This window comes from Grammomys surdaster, unplaced genomic scaffold, assembly GCF_004785775.1.
Source record: "Grammomys surdaster isolate TR1022 unplaced genomic scaffold, NIH_TR_1.0 166, whole genome shotgun sequence".
Lineage (NCBI taxonomy): Eukaryota > Metazoa > Chordata > Mammalia > Rodentia > Muridae > Grammomys > Grammomys surdaster.
The window spans coordinates 11264249-11270628 of record NW_021604614.1 but is presented as its reverse complement, the minus strand read 5'-3'; the positions used below and the strand labels follow the sequence as shown (position 1 = coordinate 11270628).

Here is a 6380-nt window from a genome sequence, read left to right as displayed (position 1 = left end):
AAAAAAAAAAAAAAAAAAAAAAAAACAGAAAGAAAAAGAAAACTGGGAGGTAGCGGAGGGAGGGGCCAGCAGGGTCGCGTTCTTGGGAGTTCACATTAGCCAGATACCCAGGGTCAGACTTCATAAACATGTCAACCTAAGTGAGACCAGGGGGTCTCTATAAAGGTCATTAAAGTAGGAGAGAGTTAGGTAGAAGGTGGGGTGAAGATCCACTTCACGTTAAGAGTCTTTTCAGAATCTTGCACACATCCACGGTGGCAAAATTAGTGCGCCTCCCCGTCGGGGAATCGAACCCCGGTCTCCCGCGTGACAGGCGGGGATACTCACCACTATACTAACGAGGACAAGCCATACCCGGATCTTTCCTGACAAGCTGCTATAGAAGGACACAGCTAGCAACGGGCGCACGTTTCTTCCCTTCTTCTACGTTCCTCTTCTCTGGTTGTTTCTCTTTCTTCTCTGTTTCTTTTCCTTTCCCTTTCTTCCGAGACTTCACCTCATGACACCAACATCGTAAATCAAGATCGAAAAAATAAAAATCTTAGAGGCAAGCGTTTCATTTCCATTATCTATTCCGGAACCAGCCATTTCCTGTAAGGGGATGTAGCTCAGTGGTAGAGCGCATGCTTTGCATGTATGAGGCCCCGGGTTCAATCCCCGGCATCTCCACATTTTAGTTAATCTTTTCATTTTTTTGGAAGGGCCTACGTGGCAGACCGGCCTTAAACAGTGGCGGGAATCTGGTTTGTAAACCAACTCCCGCAGTTTACTTGGAGTAGGAAACGTTGGATTTCCAAGGAGGCCCTATAACGGGCGGCTCCTGAGCAACTATTGCAGCCCAGCAACTAATGTGCGCCCATTGAACACCCACAGTGTGTTCAAATAAACAGCTCTTCAAGTAGCCCAGGACACTCAACGTTTCTGGAACTCAAATTCCAACTGGAAGCTAACACTAGGATTCCCAGGTATGTTTTTGGGGGACGCACAGAACTGCGGGAACTCAGTGACAACCAAGAGATCCTCAGGAACAGGAGCCGGAAGTCTCCCATTCCCTGTGCGCAGAGCCGGAGCTTTCGGATGAAAGGGCCAGAAAATAGCCTGGTGCCTGGACTTCGGTGAATGGGAACAGAACTGGGTGGAACTGAGGTTTGGAAGCCCCCAGAATGCCGGAGAGTAGAGACCTGGCACTTCCGGCATGATTTTAAAGGTTTCTTCTAGCGCCCACATACTGTTCTGCAGACTGGCACTGGAGGTGCAGCGTGATGGGGAGGAGTGGGGTAGTTCTGGCAGATTCTCATGCTTTATTTGTAGGGGTCTCATGCTTTATTTGACCATTCCTTTTAGGTTTGTTCTGCTACTCTGAAGCTTGTCACCAAGGTACAGGACACATACGGCCTGCAATTTTCTGTCCTCTTCTTCGACAGCATGGATGCCTGTATGGACGGACGAGCGCCATTGGGCTGGAAAACGTCTACTTAACTATTTGAACGTTGGGGGTGGGGTGGGGGTGGGGCTGTAGCTCAGTTTGTAGAATAATTCTTTATCCTCATTAAGCATGAGGATACAGGTATATACATACAACCCCAGGCTGGTTTATGTGACAGTGAGGATGTTACCCCGAGCTATACAACTTAGCCCTTCTGAGTGCGTGGAAAACGATTGCTTTTTATTTCCTGCTTGATGGACACAGTGAGCATCTCTCCTGTTACCAAAGCAGGCCTGTGTAACCACCTAGCAATGCTGGCCACTGGAGCAGGTTTGAAGAAAGATAGTTTATTCACTGATGTCAGTTGTGGAGGTATGAGGACCAGGTCTTCCAGCTGCCTGCCGGTCCAACAGCTTCGGGACATTCCTGGGTAAAGCAGGGTGATCCAAGGGATGGATGCTCCAGAAGGCCAGGAGTTAGTCTCCAAGTTCAAGAGGAAATGGCACTAGGCCAGCATTGCTAGCGCACAACGGTTCCTGTGCCGCTTAGAGGGTGGAGACAGGATCAGGAGTACAAGATTGTCTGACCCCAGCTCCATCCAGGAGGTAGAGGCAGGATTATGAGTTCAATGCCAGCTAGTGTGTGCTCGTGGACAGCCTGGATTACATGAAACCCTACCTCAAAGTACAAAATGATGAAGCAACGGTCTTTGAGATGGCTTACTGGATAAAGGCGATTGCCACCAAGACTGACAACTGATCCAAGTTCAATTCCCAGGACTTGAGAGGCAGAGGCAGAGGCAGTCAATTTCAAGGAATCTGGGGCCAGCCTGACCTATATAGAGTTCCAGGCCATCTGAGACTATATAATGAGAGCCTGCTTCATAAAACCAAACCCAGCCTCCATATCATCTTGTTAAAATCACACGGGATCCCACAAAGCAATTTTCATATAGCCGAGAATGTATTGGGCAAGCACCCCCTCGCCACCTTCTTCTTTGTCCATTAATCCCTTTTGCTTCCCACTGTAAGAGTAAAGATTAAAAACAACTTGGCAAAGACCGCAGGACGGCTTGCTGAGCTTGCTGAGAATAGCCATAATAAAAATATCAAGCCCCTCTAGGGACGAGGTGACCAGAAATATAGAAACAACCAAAGACAGATCTTGACCAGTCTAAACATGCCCAAGTGAGTAATGGGCCACGTGGTGTTTATCCTAGAAGGTCTGAGGCTTCATGGTCAAAAATAGTGGGCCATCCAGCCTGTCAAAATGATTGCTTACGCAAAGTGCTGATGTTTGAAATATCCAATTATATGTAACTGCGCCAGAATTTCCTGCTTTTCTCTTCCCCCTTGTGCCTCCCCCTATAAAAGTTCTAAACTTCCTGGGGTCTTCATCGAAATTCTCTCCCCTGCGTGGGATGAGTTTCGATCCAAGGGCCCTTGTTAGTAAACTGCCTTTTGCCATTTGCATCGAGTCAGTCTCTCGTGTCTCCTTGGCTGCGCGCTGATCAGGACTTGAGTTGGGGGTCCTCTTCATGGGTCCTTACACCCACCTTTACTTTTACATCATCCATACCATGTATGCTTTTATGTATTTATAGATTCTAGGATTCACGAATAAAATAGAGCATTTGTCTTCCTGTGGTTGGCTTAGTCATGCTTAGTAGGTTAATCTTGTTTTCCTTGTGACTGAAAGGAATCCCCTACTTACATAGCCTACATTTTCCTTACCCATTCTTTACCTTGATGGGCGCCAGGCTGGTTGTGTAGCATAGCGTGTCTATGGTATGTTGTGTTGGAGTCTTCTGGTAAACGCCCAGCAATGGATTGCCGGGTCTTACGGCAGGTCATCTAGAGTTCTGAGGTGCCTCCATATTGGTTTCAGTCCCCAGGACCCATGTGCAAGGACTCCCTTTGGCCTAAATTATGCTGGAACTCAGGAGACCCACCGACCTCTCATTGCCTCCCAGTGCTGGGATTAAATGTACCATCACACCTGCCTCATTTTTTTATTCTCATGCAGAATGCCATTTTGACTGGGGTCAAATCTCATGAAGTTTCAGATGGTTGTGAGCTGCCATGTGGGAGCTGAGAATTAAACCCAGGTTCTCTGTAAAAGCAGAGTGTTCTTAACTGCTTAGCCATCTTTCCAACCTCTCATATACTTTTGCTCTGTATTTCTCTGATGGCTAGTAAGGTTGGGTTTTATTATTTGCCAGTAGATCATGTGTGCAGTGCCTGGGCAGGCCAGAAGAGGGCACTAGATCATCTGGAACGGGAATTACAGATGCTTGTCACTCTCCACTGGGCTGTTGGGAATCAAACGTCTCTAACTCTGGGTCATCCAAGTACCTTGTCCAGTCCTTCACAGGTTAGCTTCCGCTCCAGGCCTGTGTCTTCTGATGCCCCCATAGCTGATTCATCTTAGAGCTAAGCCATCTCGTAAGTCCTGGCTAAAATTTTTGTTTTATTATTGGCCACTTCCACTTCATCTTTTGAAAACTGCATATTTCATTGGCCATTTGGAGACTGGGTTGTTTAGGGTTTTTGAGCTCTTTTTCTGTTTGTTTTTGTTGTTTTTCAAGACAGCCCTGGCTGTCCTGGAACTCACTCTGTCGACCAAGAAAGATGGAAGCTGCCACCACCTCTGAGTTGGTTTTTGAGTTTTTTATTCATTCAGATTTTTAGAGTAAAAGTTAGGAGTGTGAGCGTTCACCTTGGTTTTCCAGTTCCACAGCTATGAACCCTGGGGCTGTGGCACTGAGTTCCACAGCTTTTATCTGGCATCTTTTCATACAACAGCTTGTCCTATAGGGCAATGTGAAGTGGAAACTTCAGTTCTTTGGAAAGTTAGTTCTGTTAAATGATGGGTTGCTAGGGCACACAGGTGAAAGGATGTCTTGCTAAAGCAAACACATAAAAGGCTGTTCTGAAGCAGACCCAGGTGAAAGGACGCTTGATGAAGGAGTGTAAGTATGACAACACAGGCAGTGGGAGACAAGCAAAGCCTGGATTGAGTCTGTCCACTTCGCTATTCTTTTTTTTTTTTTTTTTTTTTTTTTGGTTTTTTGAGACAGGGTTTCTCCGTGTAGCCCTGGCTGTCCTAGAACTCACTCTGTAGACCAGGCCGGCCTCGAACTCAGAAATCCGCCTGCCTCTGCCTCCCAAGTGCTGGGATTAAAGGCGTGTGCCACCACTGCCCGGCTCTCACTTCGCTATTCTTAAATACACAAATCTATTTGTGTGCCTTACATAGCATTGTTGAGCTCAACTTGTGATAACGACACTGAGAGAAACTCGCCCAAGAACTGAGAGGTTTCTGTGGCACCTTGCCTCTTCTGTGGCCTTGCCTCAGGCCAGTTGGTAAGTCTGGCAGTTTCTTCAGGATTGAACAGTTACTGGTTCGTGCCTGATGTCTGCTTGCTTAAAGGACTGGACTGTAGCTGCTGGCTCATGCTGGTGTCTGCCTGCCTAGAGGACTGGTCTGCTGTTGCTGAATCGTATTTGGTGTTTGCTACAGGACTGAACTGCTGCCAAAGAAGATCAAGCTTACCCCTAAGAACTATTGCTGAACAGGTCCACTTCCCCCAAATCCACTACCTCTGTTGGGGAGTGGGCTAGAGGAGAGGTTGAACCCTTATTAAAAGTAGGTTGCAAAAAAAATGTATGCCTACAGCACTGCCTCCCTCCTGGAGCTTCCCATGTGCCACCATGACTGGAGTCAATCCCTTGTGTCTTCCAGCTTGTCAATTTTCCTATTTCAAAGCCAGACATGGTGATGCTGGCCTGTCATCCCAGTACTCAGGAGGGTCATGAGTTTAAGCCTGGCCTTTCAAATTTCTTATCATTTCCATCAGCAGCCAAGCTAAGCTCCTTGGGGACATTGCAGGACTTAACTCTTGAGACAAATCAGCTATGGAGAGCATCAGAAGACACAGGCCTGGAGACCCAGAGTTAGAGACATGTTTCTGTTCTTGGTCCTAAAGGCCTCATACCAGTTAAGTTCTCTACCATTCTGAGCCTGGGCCCAGCCTTTCACATCCAACCCCCAAATCAAAACAAACCCAACAGGCTGCCTGTCTCATGGATATTCACATGTATGAAGTGGGTGGAGGATATCACCCTAGGTCTGCTCACACTGGCTACCTCCTGGCCATGACTGAGTCTGGCTAAAAACTCATGGTGGAAATACATGTCGTAGAACATGTGGAACATGCTATGGCTGTCAAAGATTGGTTCAGAACACAGACCTGGGAGATGCACTGGGAAGGGGAGGACAGGGGCTTATCCACCTGAGACAGATGATGCCTGAGAAGACAGGAAGAACATGATATGGACAGGCAGGTGTTCAGTGGTACACCGATTGCTTATCTCACACAGGCATGGCTACAGGGAGATAAAGCCGTATCGGCTCAAGGACATTATCAAGAGCAAAGTCAGCCTACAGAGAGAAAGCATTTACTAAGTGTTAACTGAAAAGAGCTTGGCTTTGTTCCCAGGACTCTGTAACAAGTAGTCCAAGTGGCAAAAGAACCACAGCAGCAGCATTTGCCATCACCCAGAGGTAAACAACTCGCTCCATTCTGCAGATGGACGGATGCAGCCTGACACCTGACGGTGCACTTTCAGCCACGAAAACAAACAGCTCAATGTGTTGGGGAGGTCGAGAGGGAGAAGGAGAAAAAATCAGAAAATCACGTGAGGATGAACATTCTGGAAACTGACAGGGTGACAGCTGCCCAGCATGTGACATGTTTGAGGTGACAGACAAGCTCAAATGAAACAGCACACCACTAATATTTACTCTTAACTGTCTGAGACAGGGTCTTGCTGGGCAGTGGTGACACACACCTTCAATCCCAGTACTTGAGGAAGGCAGAGGCAGGGGGATCTCTTGAGTTTGAGGCCAGCCTGGTCTACAAGCCTAATTCCAGGATAGCCAGGGTTACACA

General features: G+C 47.4%; 2 non-coding genes across 2 annotated transcripts; one reads left to right on the top strand and one right to left on the bottom strand.

The window, feature by feature from the left end:
• Window positions 1-272: 272 nt before the first annotated feature.
• Window positions 273-344, bottom strand: Trnad-guc. The gene has a single exon. It is a non-coding gene; the product is annotated as a tRNA-Asp (tRNA).
• Window positions 345-597: 253 nt separating this feature from the next.
• On the top strand, window positions 598-669 carry Trnaa-ugc. Its single transcript has one exon. It is a non-coding gene; the product is annotated as a tRNA-Ala (tRNA).
• Window positions 670-6380: the final 5711 nt, after the last annotated feature.